Source organism: Elgaria multicarinata, chromosome 1 (assembly GCF_023053635.1).
Source record: "Elgaria multicarinata webbii isolate HBS135686 ecotype San Diego chromosome 1, rElgMul1.1.pri, whole genome shotgun sequence".
NCBI classification, from domain to species: Eukaryota; Metazoa; Chordata; class Lepidosauria; order Squamata; family Anguidae; genus Elgaria; species Elgaria multicarinata.
In genome coordinates, this window is record NC_086171.1 from 78,131,067 (window position 1) to 78,147,220 (window position 16,154).

At 42.8% G+C, this 16,154-nt stretch overlaps 1 protein-coding gene across 3 annotated transcripts in view; it reads right to left on the minus strand.

Moving 5' to 3' along the window:
* RAMP3 (receptor activity modifying protein 3) overlaps positions 1–16,154 on the minus strand; it is a 76,335-nt gene that overhangs the window by 51,847 nt on the left and 8,334 nt on the right. The window contains exon 1 of one of the 3 annotated variants that reach the window (XM_063116366.1): positions 9,739–9,842. The exons of the other annotated variants lie outside the window; for them this stretch is intronic. The gene's annotated coding sequence lies outside the window, so the exon portion shown is untranslated. Of the gene's footprint in view, positions 1–9,738; positions 9,843–16,154 lie in introns of those variants that run through there. 3 annotated transcript variants of the gene reach the window in all.

The window sequence follows — 16,154 nt, forward strand, 5'->3', positions numbered from 1 at the left end:
CGCTACATGTGTACCAGTTGTATGCTCCAATCAGAGCTGCCACCCCCAACATAGAGGAGCTCTATGCATGTACATTGATGCATGCATAGAACCCCTTCTAATGCACTCCAAATGTATGGATGATAAGGGGTATTGGCACCAGGGCTAGCGTCTGTGCTCCCATGGTCCCGCTTACACATTTTTCAGTGTGGAAGTGGGTCATCTAACACACACACTCCATGTGTTACTATTTTTAATGTTTCATTTATGCTCATTGAATCTCTAGTTAGGTTTGCCCAACATAAATGACAGAACATTGCTGGCACATGATGGCTTTTAAATCCAAACAAAACAGAGCTGTTCCAGGTCATTAGAACAGCAGCTCAGGGTATAGGGGTTCAACCTGTCCTGGATATGGTTGTACTTTTCTTGAATATTGGAGGTGTTCCTAGATCCTTGGAGGTCTAGGTGGCTGCTTGATGTGGGAGCCACAAAGCCTACATTTAGTCTCTAAGCGTTTCTAAATGAGGCTTTTATTGCAGGCTCATGTTTGGTCCCTCATGCAAGTTTGCAGGTCCTTTAAATGACAACGTCAATCTCCAGGGCATCTCCCAATCATTTTGACCTTTCTCTCACTTTTAAAAAGATCGGAAATAATGTAGCAAGGAGCATTATTGCAATATATCAGTTGCGTGTAATGATGGAGTTGTGCTATATAGCAGCACCACCTAGTGGCTGTTTAATGAAATATATAAAACTTGCAGGCAAATGAATCAAATTCCATGTCTGGCTATGTAAAGGAGTGATCTTAATCCTGCAAAGAATCCAGAAGCAAAAGCCCTGGTGAGTTGCAGGATAAAAAGCCTGGTGAGATGTCAGCCATAGTCTTAAAATGGAGTGTAGGAGGAGACTGCAGTCTTAATTGGATTAGGCTCTACTATCATTGACATTAAGCCATCTTTTTTTACTACACCACCGTCGCAACATCACCACCCATTTAACTTTACATCCAGCTTGTTGAAGAGTCCTGGAGAACTTGAAAACTTGTTCATTGTTTTTAGGTATTTTGAGTGGTATTGCTCGATGTTGGAATTTGATGTTTTAGTAATGAATGAAGAGGGCTTTCAGTGTTTTTGTTTTTTTAAGTAGAGATATGATAAAGTTGGAAAGTATGAGTCTCTTTTAATGTTCTATGCCAGCTGTTCATATAAATGTAATGTGATCCTCTGTAGAAATTGAATGAACTTATATATATTTTTTAACCCTACATTTTTAAGATAGAAGAAATGAAGCATGTCTACCTGCGCACTGAGACCTTCAGGAAAAAAACAAACAGATACCAACAGCCAGACAAGACATGATGTGTGAGATCTATGATTGGATCCTTCACATGGTTGCTCATGGTGAGGGGGCAGGTTTAACAGCCAAGTGTGGCTGCAATTTAGTTGCCAAAACAATATCAATCTTCCTCTCCTGCCATTGCCCTGAATAAATCACCCCATGAACTGATATTAGCCCAGGGGGTTAGGGGAGTGGGAAAAGAAGACAGGTACCCATTTAGCTGCTTTGAAGTGAAAAGAAAAAGGAGATTTTCCATTCACGTTGCATCTAATTGGACACCACAGCTTGACACTTTCAAGGACCAACACACACACTACTTGAATGTTATGTGAACCGCCCGGAGAGCTCCGGCTATTGGGTGGTATAGAAGTGTAATAAATAAATAAATAAATAAATAATAAAAGTGCATCTAAAAGTGAAGAGCATTTTTGCCCTAACCATCTACCCATCTCTGCTGCTTGCAAAGAGAACTGATCGTATGAATCTAGGACAGTACAAGGCAGTTAGGCTCCATATAATGACTATTATTGCCATGGGAAGTGCATTTAGCCTATTAATGCAACCAAGCTAATTGCTCATAAAGCAAAATTCTGCGAAAAGCAGTACCCTCAGAACACAATAAATTAGCTGGGCTGTAGGACATAGGGCTACACAAAGGAATGAAAAAGGTCAACAACACATTATCCTAATTATAAACTAACCTAATGCATTATGCCATATCTCTCCTTCCTCAGATTAAATACGGAAATTATCTACAGGGACTACCTGGCAGAACAGATGACAGATTTTAAAAGATGTTGTAAACAGAGAGACACACATTGACCACTCTACAGAATTAGATCTATGTTATAATAATTTCATGTTTCACACTTTAAAGCTCACTCTCCATCTCTTTAGACTTTCCACTGATCTAATATGACAGTTTCTAAGAGAACAATCCTATGGTCTCTGAGCAAGCACCCCAGGGGTCATAGGACAGTTGGTATTCCCTCCAGAAGGTCAGAGACAGCACTGCGACCTTGGAAGGGGGAGTTCGAGATCTGACCACCACCACCATGGAGAGAACCACGCCAGCTGCCTCTCGGAGGATGGACCTTGGAGAGTGGGGGGAAGGGGACTTTCCGGTGGGCTGAGTGGAGACTACAAAGGGCAGGGTACGATTTATCCTGAGCCTCCTCCAGCTTCCTTCCTTCCCACACTAAAGCACCCTCTAGCCAAAAAGCAGAGGACAGGGAGGCGAAGCTTGCCTCCACCGGTTCTCCCACCTTGCCAGCTTCAGCCCAACAGGACTTAGGAATCTTGGAAACAGGACATCCCTTAAATAACTCTCAACACAATCCAGCCATGTTAAGTATTTTATGTGATTTCAGTGAAGGGGTTAAAGATGTTCTTAAACTGTCTTCACCGAAACCAACGGAGTTTTAGTACCTATCTACAATTTGATTGAAGATCATATGTCAGTAGTACATCTCTCCAATGACTGTATTGAAAGTGTAATATATGAAAGCAAATTACCATGCATGTTTTAAAAAACAAACACACGCCTGCTGTTTCATAGTTGTATTGTCAGCATTTGCCTTTACTTTCCTCCCCTTTATAGATCTGCCTTAATTTTTACGGAGTAATTTTTAACAGCTTTGACTGGGACTCATGGGTTCTCCAAAAAGAAGAAAAAAGAAAAAGACACACTTCTTTTGCAAGAACAGGACTGGGCAACATGTAACCCATCAGCCCCACCTGCATAGCCAGTGATGAAGGATAATGAGAGTTACCATCTGTGGCGATACCCACCTTTCTGTCCCTTAGGTATGTCTGAATTTGTATGTCTAGTGAGTGCGGAATGTTTGACTGAGTGGGTGTGGCTAGTGATGCGGTGAGAGAGGGGGAGGGAGGAGTATAAATAGGTTGGCTGAGGGGATTGTGAGTTAGTTTAGTTTTGAGGTTTGGTTTTAGTCTGGGAGTTTTAGTCTGGCTTGTGCTTCGTGAGAGCGTTTGGTGTGAGAAGTGAGAAGAGAGAGAATTTTAAGGGACTTGGGATTGTTGTTTTAAACATAAAAATATGCAGGTTTGATCTAAATTGAAATACTAAAGATTTGTTAAATTTCAATAAACTTTACTTTGTGTTCTGTTACCACAAACCACACGTCAGCTTGGATTTATTACCTGCTATATTACCCAGTGTAAAAACATCTAACAATACACCTGCAGTTCAGTACCTCAGTAATAGAACCTATTTTCCAAAACCCTTTACCTTGTTCCCTCACATATAGGGGAGAGGTTGTGTTGTTTTTACCCTTTCCTCAGGCTTTTCAAGAGGTGGCGCTTGGCTTGAGAAGGGTGTGCTAGGCAAGGCCTTCTGGGTGAGGTTGGTGCCATCGCATCATCCGACAACAGCATGCCTGTCCCTGCTTTGGAACTGCCGTCAGTGCTTTAGCGCAGCCTTTCCCACCTTAGTTGCTTCCCAATGTGTGAGGGAAGGCTGTTTTAGAGCAATGGTTGTTGTACTGATCTTGGTCTTGGCTAAAAGCAGTGGAGGTTGGTGGCTCCATTTTTGGTGGGGCTGTATATCCCTTCTGGGTTTCAGTCAGAACCAGCCAGAACTCTAAAGGAGTTAACCAATATCTGAACCCTACCCCCAAAATAGGTTCAGCACCTTGAATTGTTCCTTTAGGGTTCTGCATGAAACCCAGAATGGATTCACAGACCCACTGAAATTGGAGCCACCTGCCTCCACTGGCTAAAAGTGATCAATATGGGGATGCTACCCTGAGTGTGTAGAATTCAGGTGTTCAGAGCACTAAACACCCGCAACATACTACATTTGGAGCAGTAGAAGTACAATAGCTACTGTATTACAAATAGGTGTAATACTTCATTTATTTATTACATTTCTATATACTATAGAAGTTCAAAACTACAGTATAAAACCAAAATGAAACCTAGCAACAGTGCAAAGATTTAAAATACAGTAACAGGCTTAATGAGAGTTAATAAGAATAGGCACTGAAAGGCAAAAAATGTCTGGGGAAAATAAAAAGGCACCAAAACAGACCATAATGTGGGTGCCAAGGGAGCCTCTCTGAATAGCTCATCTGCAGCTGGGGTGCCACAACAGAAAGGACACTCTTCATAGTAGCCAGCACCTTATTTCATTTATGGGGGTGGATCCTGGAAAAGGATCACTGAAGAAGATCTTAGGGTCTGGGCAGGTATATGCAGTGGATTAACAGCTGATTAGCAGCCTCATGTAGAAAAGCCCTTTGTGTTTGAGCTTTTGCTGCCTGATCCTATGGACCCTTTACTCAGAGGTAAGTCTACTAAATTCAGTGTGCTCTACTCCAAAGTATATACACAGGGCTGCTGCCTTAAAACCTGAGCTGCTATAAACTGCTTCATTTGGTCGTAGTCATTTATCGTACAGCAATGCAGCACTGTTGACATTCCCACGGTACAACAGCAAACCCTCTCTATTCTATACTTAGTTGAAGAATTGATTATCTCTGATAAAAATTCAATCTCTTTTCCTCAAGACAAGCATAAATAGGAGTGCAGAGCTAATGTGTAATGAGGCGGACAATGAAGTGGGATGGTGAAATGAATTGGATTGCAGTGGTGGGAATTTGATGGGGAGAAAGGCTTTAGAATGGAGGGCTAACGGAATGGGCAAAAGTGGGCTATGGGGATAAAAGCAGGTTACGTGGCACTATTTGTACAGGCTTTGTTTGCTCTGAATGGTTGGATGTAGCTTGCCAATATTTCTTTTGTTCTCTTCATCATGCATCCTACCCGACCAGCACCTTTCCCATTGGAAAGAAGCAAAATTAAGGAATGATGGGTAAAGAGGCAGAAAGTAAGAGAAAATTGGGGTGGAGAGTGAGGAGAGAAAGTGAGGCAATAAAGAGACAAAGAACACTATGGCCTGGTTCACACCTAACAACACCCATTGGTTGTTTGAACCATAGGTTGTTGGGGCTGTGAGCAAGTGAATGAACACGCTAACTCCTGTGCCCATGATATCCAAATCTGGAACTATGGATTATTGTAGGGTTAAACAAACCAGAGTTTAACCCAACAATCACCCATGGCTTGTTGTTATTGGGTTACACTCTGGGTAGATTAACCCTACTACAACCTAGAGTTCTGGGTTTGGACATCACATGAAACAACCCAGGAATGGAGGCACTGAAAATGAAAGTGATGAGCATGCAGGAGGCAGTTCCCTTGCTTGCAGCCCCGCCAATTCATGGATTAAACAACTCATGGGTTGTCCTTATATGTGAACCAGATCTATCTGTGGTGTGTATGGTAACTGTAGGACAAAAAATGTAGTTAGGGCCTAAAGTGTAAAAGATCAATATAATCAAATTGACCAAAGATTGGCTTGGGCAGAGTTAGGAGCTTTTATAAATGAAAAGCCTCGATCACAAAGAGGCTAATTAAACAAAGGCAAAAATGATTCTGAAGAAGGAGAAAACAGGCAGCTATGCATAAGACTTCACATCAAACATCAGCCTTTTGTCTTGATGTAAAACCCAGGTTTTAGCATTTTTAAAGTTATTAAAGATGGAGACCAGACATCACCCTGATTAGAAATCAACCATCAACATGTTCTAAAGGACAGCTGAAAAGCAGGAAAGAGAAGAAAGTAAAAGATTGTGGTTATTAAGCAGGATGCCAGACAGTACAAAGACAAAGGGTCCATGAACATAGAGTGTAATTCTCTTGGTGTGTTTCAGTAGACAAAGGTCACTAAGAGAAAGGGGTAACAACTGACATAAAAGGGAGGTATGCATAGACAGATGTAAAGAGAAGAAAAGAATACGGTAACCAGAGTACGGTAACCAATCACATCATACATCATGTTCAAGTGTAAAACTATCAAAGAAAAGAGAAGATTCTGGCTGTTGTCACTTCCAGTAGGGAGCAACGTCTGCTATCAAAAAGATGTATAGGAGCCCTACCCCTCCCACTTTTAAAAAATAACACTTGTTTTATTGGCTACTAGGATTGCTGGGAAATAAATTACTGTTGGTGCTGAAAACTGGGTTCAAGGAAATTGTTTGGTGGGTTGGGGATTAGCCCCCACCTCTGCCTTGTATGAAGTTCTTGGTGCAGATAACTTGAGTCCTTTGCCACCCCTCCCAAGATAGCCATTTTGCAGAGGTGCCCAGGAATACTTTCTCAAATTGTCTAATCTGAGAAAAGGTTGTCTATCTCTGGACTAAGATTTGTATGGTAAGTGCTGAAGCCCTGCAAGCCGAGAAAGTGCTCTGAAGTTCTCGAAATCCCTGTGAAAGAGGAAGAAAAATTACTGCCTCTTTTACAGGAAGGGCAGAGGTAGCGAAAGAGCAGCTGGGAATTCAGCACAGTACTAACCATCATAAATAAAAAGCATTTTACATGCAGCAAGTAAAGTTGGTCCAAGTAAACTGTAGACAATCCCGCCGTAATAACCTACCCCTTCTGAGCCTGAAGAAGGGGCAGCATCTAGAGCAGCATTCCCCAATCTGCTGCCCTCCAGATGTTTTGAACTTCCAGCTCCCATCAGCCTCAGCCTGCAAAGCCAGTGGCCAGGAATGCTAGGAGTTATAGTCCAAAATATCTGCTGGAGTAGGGTGACCATATGAAAAGGAGGACAGGGCTCCTGTATCTTTAACAGTTGCATAGAAAAGGGAATTTCAGCAGGTGTCATTTGTATATATGGAGAACCAGGTGAAATTCCCTCTTCATCACCACAGTTAAAGCTGCAGGAGCTATGCTAGAGTGACCAGATTTAAAAGAGGGCAGGACACCTGCAGCTTTAACTGTTGTGATGAAGAGGAAATTTCACCAGGTTCCCCATATATACAAATGACACCTGCTGAAATTCCCTTTTCTATGCAACTGTTAAAGATTCAGGAGCCACACTGTTCTCCTTTTCATATGGTCACCCTATGCAGGAGACCAGGTTGGAGAAGTCTGCTCCAGAGAATTATTGTTGCCATTGGCTGTGAAAGTGATCCAGCAAACTGGTCAGGCACACTGAGACAATTAATTGACCAGACAGGCCACTATGTTGCCACTGAAAGATTTTCAATACCCCAAAGAGGCTTACAATCATCATTTCACTCCAGCATCAGCTGTTTACTGATGAAATATTGGACTCACAGAATCATAGAATAGTAGAGTTGGAAGGGGCCTATAAGGCCATCGAGTGCTACCCCCTACTCATCGAGTGCAACCCCCTACCACTTTAAAGCATACCTGTCCAGCTGTATCTTGAATGCCTCTAGCGTGGGAATGCCCACAACCTCCCTAGGTAACTGGTTCCATAGTCATACTGCTCTAACAGTCAGGAAGTTTTTTCTGATGTCCAGCCAGAACCTGACTTCCTGTAACTTGAGCCCATTATTCCAGGACCTGCATTCTGGGATGATCAAGAAATGATCCTGGCCCTCCTGTGTGTGACAACCTTTCAAGTATTTGAAGAGTGCTATGATGTCTCCCCTCAGTCTTCTCTTTTCCAGGCTAAACATGCCCAGTTCTTTCATCTCCCCTCATAGGGCTTTGTTTCCTGACCTTGTATAACATATTTGATTCGGGGTGGGGGGGATTAGATTTTGTTGCAAACATTCTAGCATATCTGCAAGTGCTACTGCAACAGAGACACATAGTGATTGGAGAAATATTTAACAGAACCTGGGGAGGGGGGAGGGAATTAAGCATCATTTGGAAGCAGACAAAATGCCAGAGAACAATAGATGTGGCACATCATAATCTGCTGTCAGCAAGAAGACAAGAGTGGCGAGACAACCTGTACCTGCAGTTCAATATCTTACTCAGCAGGGCTTCGCATTTAGAGACTCTGATGAATGAGTGCTAGCAAAAATTGATCAGGTCATGGCAAAGAAAGTGCAAAAAAATAAAAAGGCACCTAACTGCACTGCCATTAGTTGGGAAGGTGATTCAAGACTAACCATGAGTCTGCTTGCACAGAAAGTTATTGCATGCATTTTGGAGCTACATAAGAATGCAGAATACTTGATTGTGCCCCTGATGCCAGTCACATAGGACTGATTTCAATCATCATTTGGTTTATATGAAGAATTAAGCATGAAGAAAGCTACTAGGGCTTTCTAGGGCTTTTCCCAATTCATAATTTCACAGGTGCAGAGCTAACAACCAATTTTTGGAGAACTAAAGAGGGTGGTGATGACTCTTAAAACGAAAAGTCAAGATTATGACAATAGTTGAAACATGGAAGGCAAATAGGGATGCAGGACAATGTCTAAATTGATACCTCTTTATTTTAGAAAAATGTATGCTGCCTTTCTGCCATAAATGAAATTTAAGATAGTTTAACAAGCCATAAAGATACCTAAGCAATCGTGCAGAAATCTCAGGTGACACCATTGCATAAAAATAATACAAATAGAAAGCAGCAATTAAATAATACCAGCAGCCGAAAAGCCAAACCAGGAATAAGAATGCCAAGCCACCCCTGACGTCAACCTCAGCCTGACTCAGGAGACTCTCAAACCTTACAGGACACGCCAAAGGCTTAGAAATAAGGGCCCAAGCCAGCACCCTCTGTTTCAAGCCGTAAGCCTGAAACTTCAAACAGTAGCAATAACCAAACAGAGGGCTCTAGATTTAGTACCAATGCTTACTTGGTAGGCAGCACACACAAATCTTGTAAATAAACTCAGCACACACACACAGATGTAACTCAACACAAATAGGTGTTGAGTTTATTTACAATGAGGAAAGGCAGGGAGAATAAAAGGCATTCAAGAATGAGAGTACATTTGGAAACACCAAGTCAGGCAAAAAATACAAAAGCTACTTAAACCGCCCCTTTACATTAGCTAAGCACAGGTCTTCAAATAGGACAGGACCAATCCATGATCCAGAGAGTCTCAAGCCTGAAACAAAATAAAAGACAGAATGGAAACAAAACCGAAGAGGGGGAAAAAAGCTCTAACCCTCCTGTTTTATTTTCAGAAGTCTTTGACATATGTGAGGTGAGCCCCGACCGACCCACCCATTGTATACTCACAACAACCCTATGAGATAGATTAGGCTGGCTTATAACTAGTAACTGGCCCAGATTCACTCAATGAATTTCATGGCTGCGTGGGATTTGAACCCAGCTCTTCCTGGCCACAGATCTACTCTCTCTTATCTTATTATTGACTGCAAGGACATGTTCATCACCTCCATCACTTCACCTCCATTAAAGAAGAAATAGACTGGGTTCACACAACACGCTAACCCACGATCACTTATTTTCAGGAACAACCCATGATAGGTTAGCGTGTTGTTTGTGGGGTGTTTCTCACACACACACACACACACACACACACACACACACACAGAGTTATTTTCCCCAAATAAACCACGCTGAAAGCCAATGGTCTGTAGTAAGGGTTATTTTACCTATGGTGGGCTAGCCTGTTGTCTGTCGCACAGTATTTGTTATGGAGATCACTTCCAGAGCTGCTCAGCAAGAGCGGCCAAAACGCTGCTGCACTCTGCCCCCAAGTGATCTATTCCCTCTGCAAAGGAAGCTGGAATACGTGCCTAGAGCCAGGTGGAAGGACTACAGGAGGAGGAGGAGGAAGAGTGAAGGTGAGGGTGAAATAAATTACTTTGTGTGCTTGTTTGCCTGATTGTCTGACAGCAACACAGTAGCTTGTTTGGATTATTATTATTATTATTATTATTATTATTATTATTATTATTATTATTATTTATATAGCACCATCAATGTACATGGTGCTGTACAGATTGCACAGTAAATAGCAAGACCCTGCTGCATAGGCTTACAATCTATTACCACCTGGCCAGCATAGCTTGCCACCCACCATGGGTTAGTGTGATGTGTGAACACAGTAATATAGTTGGGTGGGATGTCATCTGCACACTAATTTTACCACCTGCCAAATCTCAGGACCTCACCCAGTAGTTCTTTGTAGATACTAAATGGCACAGGAGTGACTTCCTCAGAAAGTGGAGTTTCTGAATTGCAATAACAAAAAATGACAACATGTTAGATTCGGCTGTGCAGTCTCCGTTATCATACGTAATCACACTTTAAGATGTTAAGTTGTGTAACGGAAATAATCTGTGCTGTGATGTTTGATCTGCATAAAATCTAGCAGTGACAGGCTGAGTTGCTGCATCCAACAGAACATTAAAGGAATCCATCTGGAGTTGTTTTCCAAGCCTCTAACAGATTCTTCATCTTCCTCACAGCTGCACAGCCTCCACACAGGAGTTGTACAAAGGAACTCTGGATCCGTTTCCATTGACGATGTCAGCTCTCTTGCTTCAGCCACAGCTTTCCAAAATGGAACCCACAAAAGAGCAACATTCTTCCAAAAGCCTTTTGGGCTTTCCTAAAACATGAATGGTGCCTGGTAGGTACAGCTTGACAAACCGAAGTGGTTTGTTGACAACTTCAATTCACTCTGTGTTGAACCAAATTACACTGGCACACAAGAACATAAAGTTCTTCAGCTCTTTGATCAAGGCTTCAGTGTCATGTTTTGTCATATGATCTTAGACAGCATTACAGCAACATTACAACACCCTCACATCTGATACCTGAATGGGTGAACAGCATCAGTCTTCCTTGACCAGCTGTCCCCAACCTGGTGCCCTCCAAATGTGTTGGACTGCAACTCCCATCATTCCAATCCAGTATGACCATTGACCACCTGGTTTCAGATCAATGTATCACAGTCAGATGCACTTCAAACATCCCTTGATCAAGACATCCCTCGAACATGATAAAAACATACATTTGGGACAGGGAGGGGGGAGGGTTTAATCCTTAGATTATAAAGCTGCTTCATTTATTATGAAATTCAAGGAATGAGCACTATATGGGATAAAGAAAACTCTTCCAGAATCTTCAGGAATCAGCAGTGACTTCCTTGCTTAGCATGTTGTGGATAAAAATCTCTCTTGTCCATTCCAACCTGAACTTCAGTTTGGAAGCAATGCAAAGACAAGATGTTTCTTTATCGTGATTTGTCACAGCTGACTGAATCAGTTTCAGTTATTAAAGACCAAGGATGCTGACATAGTGTTTGACACAGTCTACTTCCTGGGCACTCGATTCTTGTCTCTCTTGACTTTTTTAACATCTAGTCAAACGTGTATGACTGGCTGGGTCCCATAGTAGTTAATTCTCCCTTGAGAGTGGGAATGGTTCTGGGTGATTGTAAAGCCAGGAAGGCTTTGCTAGGCCCATCAGATTTGTCTAACTTTCAGCCAGTTACTAAAATCCCCTTTTTACACAAGATGCTCAAGAGGGTGTTGGCTACTCAACACAAGGCATTTCTGGATGGTGCATGGATATATAGCCAGGTAACCATCTCCAGATGTGTTGAAATAGATAAGGGTGATCTAGACTAGTCTTCCCCAATGTGATGCCCTTGAGAAGTTTATTAATTTTATGAGTAAAACAATTCCACAAAACAAAAGTGTAACAATATCATAAACTAACCCCTCCCAAACAACGACAACATTCACAGCAGATTAGATGTTAATAGAGTTAATAAATTCAGTTCCAATATTTCATCAGGGACATTTAGCATGTGAAGTTCATTTTCGGGTATTTTCCCTCTTTAGGGTTTGTTAATAAAGTCAACTCCATCTAATGCCAGAAGTTCATCACAAAATTCCAAGCCCCTTTATGTGCATAGATGGTTGGCGTCCTGGTTCACAATGCTTGGGCTGAAACCCTCAACCACATCCAGGACAGGTTGCTCACCCAATTCCCAGACTCAAGAACCACCAATCTACACAGCTTCCACCTTATCAGGATTCAGCTTCAGTTTATTGCCCCTCATCCAGCCCATTATAGCCTCCAGGCATTGGTCCAGCACCTTCACTGCTCCAGCTGACTCTGACAACATGGAGAAATGGAGCGGAGTATCACCAGCATACTGATAGCACCCAACCCCAAAATTTGTCCATTTAGTCTAATATTGCCTGTGGCCAATGGTCAGAAAAGTCAGAAGTAGTAGTCAAAAACATTTGAATGACACCAGTTTGGGAGAGGCTGGCTTACAGCCTAGCATGTACCTCCCTTCTCTCCATCCTACTCAGTAATAGGGCTCCACATAGATGGAACAAAAGCTCCTGTGCTTTCCCAGACTTGTTTTTCTGGAGTACCCAATGTGTGGGCCTATTTTTCCAAAGTAGAGCTGCTCACAGCATTCTCACTGAGCATCAACTTTCTAGGTGGACCTTTGGGTGTGGCATGATGACAAGGATCAAGACCTCTGATCAAATGTCAGGAAGAGTCCAAAGAAGGATGAAAATCATCCTTCCATCTATCCTGCTGGTTAGTGATTGGAACAAGTTCTTTTCTGGTTACATCATCCTAGCAAGAGTAGATTGGTACTAGAGTGTCTTTCGATTTTTCTGAAGACTGGACTGATTTTACACTGTTTTATAATTTTGATACTGATGTTAGTTGTTTATTATAAACAGTTAGGGGGGGACTTTATCCACTACAGAATTAGTCTTTAACGCAGCCTTCCTCAACCTGGGGTGCTCCAGATGTGTTGGACTGCATCTCCCAGAATGCCCCAGCCAGCTGGCTGGGGCATTCTGGGAGTTGTAGTCCAACACATCTGGAGCGCCCCAGGTTGAGGAAGGCTGCTTTAACACTTTCAGAGCAAAGATCCCACTTTTAACACCATCCTGCAACTTAGGACACACTTTTTACTTTATGTATTTCATTGTCCCCTCTTTTCCTGCTCTTTCTCCCCCAGACTTTTCTGCCATTTAAAAAACATCTTGAGCACCAGATATTTGGTGGAAAGGTGAAGTACAAACCAAATGAATAAAAATAGAAACCCACACTCATGGGTCCTCCCGGCCCACAGCCAAAAATCAGTGCACAACATCATACTGAATGGGAGTTATCTGTGGTTGAAACAAATTATTCCATAGGTGCCATGTGCTACATTAATTTCAGTTCCTTAACAAAGATACAATGAAAAGGATCCCAGAAAGATAAAGGACTGTGGGTTATTGACCGAAGCACTCTACCCTTTCTGTACTATATCGGCTTTTATCTCTATGCACCAAAAATTCTATTCAAACCTTATTATACTTGTTGAAAAAGGAAAATAAAAACAAGATAATTAAGTTAGACACTCCACAGAAAGTCTTTTAATACTCAAGGAGCTATTATAGGAAGATGCACTCTGTGTTTCATCTTTTGATTGTGTCTCACTGTGCTACTGTCAGTTTTATTTTCATCTCAACTTTTTATCAGTGTTCTCAAACTTTTATAAAGGCAATGGAAATTGGTTAGAGAAATATAATCTGAGGAAGGGCATAAAAGGGATCCATGAACTAAAAAGCATCAGTCCTAATAGAAAAGAATTTCATTGAGTTACAGTAGGAACAGTGGAAAAGAAAGGACAATATTTAAGAGCATTGCTAGAAAGCACAGCAGACTTGGGGAAGATACACAGAAAAACCAAGGAGAGGGGCATAAAGCAAGCATGCGCAGAAGATGGATCTCCAGATTTTTGGATTTCAACTCCCAGAAGCCCCTGCCAGCATGACCAATGGTCAGGAATGCTGCGAGCTGAAGTTGAAAACATCTGGAGTTTCTTTCTGCCCACTCCTGGTATCAAGGATTCCAAAGATCTCCCCCACTGGATTATATACAGTAACCCATTATTAATGCAGAAGTTACATGCATAATGAGCTTATGGAATTCATTAACACAAGGTATGGCGAGGGCCACTATTCACAGCAACACACAAAACCTATTTGGAGCATTGGCCCATCTCACTGTCTGCTCTGTTTGGAGTCTTGGGTTGGTTTAAAAAGAGATCAGACAAATTCATGGAGGAACAGCCTATTAATGGTAATTAATAGCAAATGTTGTCAATTAATCTCAATGGAACCTCCAGGTACACAGGAAAATTATAATTTGAGTACAAAGAAGCAGTGGATGGCCATCATCTTCATATTCTTTGGCTGGCTGCTGGAAACAGAAGCTCTTGGTCTAGGCCAGCAAAGCGCACCCAGCTGCCAGGTACTTTACACTGGGGTTCCAAGACATTGGGCGGGCAGCTGCTCCAGAGGGTTCCACCAGCTGTGGCCAGTGGGGCTATCCAGAGGGTCTGCCTGCCCAAAATTTTGCTCTGATCCCTCAGAGCAAGGTGTCAAGCCAGCTGCCCTGGAGAGCAATGCCAGCCACTTTCCTGCTGCAGCCCAATTCAGTTCAAAATTTGGCCAAATCTGACACCTCTGGTAGTAGTACAAGTAATAGAGCTCCATCACACCAGCTGATAGGGTGCTTCCATGGTGAATTTCATGCAAAAGACTCCCATGATTTCCACTTTTTAGTCTGCTATTGTGGCAAAAGACTCAGATGACGTTGACTATGTCCTTCTGCGATTGCAGTTCTTCCCTCCCTCTTGGTGAGATATTTTGCTCCTCAGAAAGTGTGATTCTTCTTGAACTCTGAGTGGCCACTGGGGGTGTGGAAGGATGAGGCGGAGCAGAACCGCCTCCCTTGGCAGCCCCCAAGTGGGCGCTGTGGAGCCCGGAGCAGGCCCAGCCCTCCCAGGGCATGTGCTGGAGCAGGGCCTCCCTCGGCAGCCCCCAAGCGCGCGCCACGGAGCCTGGAACAGCCCTCCTGGTGGGGGGCACCAGAACAGGGCAGAGGCTGGTGTGATGGAGTTCAACAACAACAGCTTTCATACGCTATGGAATAATTCGAGGGAAAGCCAAGACAAATGGGTAGGTATGATAAGACTCGTAGTAGTAGTAGTAGTAATAATAACAACAACAACAACAACAACAACAACAACACACACACACACACACACAGGATTGCAGCCTTAGAGTGTCAGCAAAGTCAAAGAACTACCTGGGATTGTGCAAAGCATCTCCTTTCTAGCAAATGGACATATATGCTGTTAAACAGAATAAATACTGAATATTATAGCTGACCACGGAGGTGAATGAAGATGAAAGAAACTGAACAACCTTTATTCATTTAAGTTAAAGTGAATAAAAGAAACTTTTATTAGTTTAAATTAAATTAAAACAGTAATAGGAGGAATGATGAACGATGATCGCAAGATTGAATGAATTCTCACAATATGACACCCCACCCTGCAAAAATAAGTTACGCAGTGTGGTTTGTCGTCAGAGCAACCCTCAGTGAGCCCAACAGACAATCAGGCTTATCGTGGGTTCTTCTCCTCCTCCTTCCCCCTCAGTCCTCCAGCCAGCTCCAACACATACCCCAGAGAACCCGGTGGCAGAACACGTTTTGTCTGCCGCCAAGTCACCCTCCCTGCTCCAATCGCAATGTTGGGAGACTTAGGGAAGAGTGGAATGGCAGGCGGACCCCCAAGGGTAAATTCCACACTTCAAACCCTGGGGATCAGGCTGTTACGGGTGCGATCTGATCCCCTTTCCTCATCGCTGTCTGTGTGTGCAAATTACCCACTGACAGGTTGGGGAAATGGGACCAGATCGCACCCTTAGCACAGTTATCCTCAAGATCTGAAGTTTAGGACTTACCCTTGGGGGTCTCCCCTTCCCTTCTATCTGTCTCCGAGCCACCCCCAAGTCATTTTAAGGTTGATTTAGGGTCCACCCCATTTTCAGAGCTCCATTTGCAGTAAAAGGGGAGCTCCAAAAATGGAATAGAACCTAGATCACCCTTAAAACCATTTGGGGAGACTCAGGGGGTGGAATGGAAGGGGCACTCACAAGGGTAATTTCATACTTTAAAATGTAAGGATAACATTTCCCCCACACAAACCTATCAACTGTCAAAGGCTGTCAAACTAGCATAC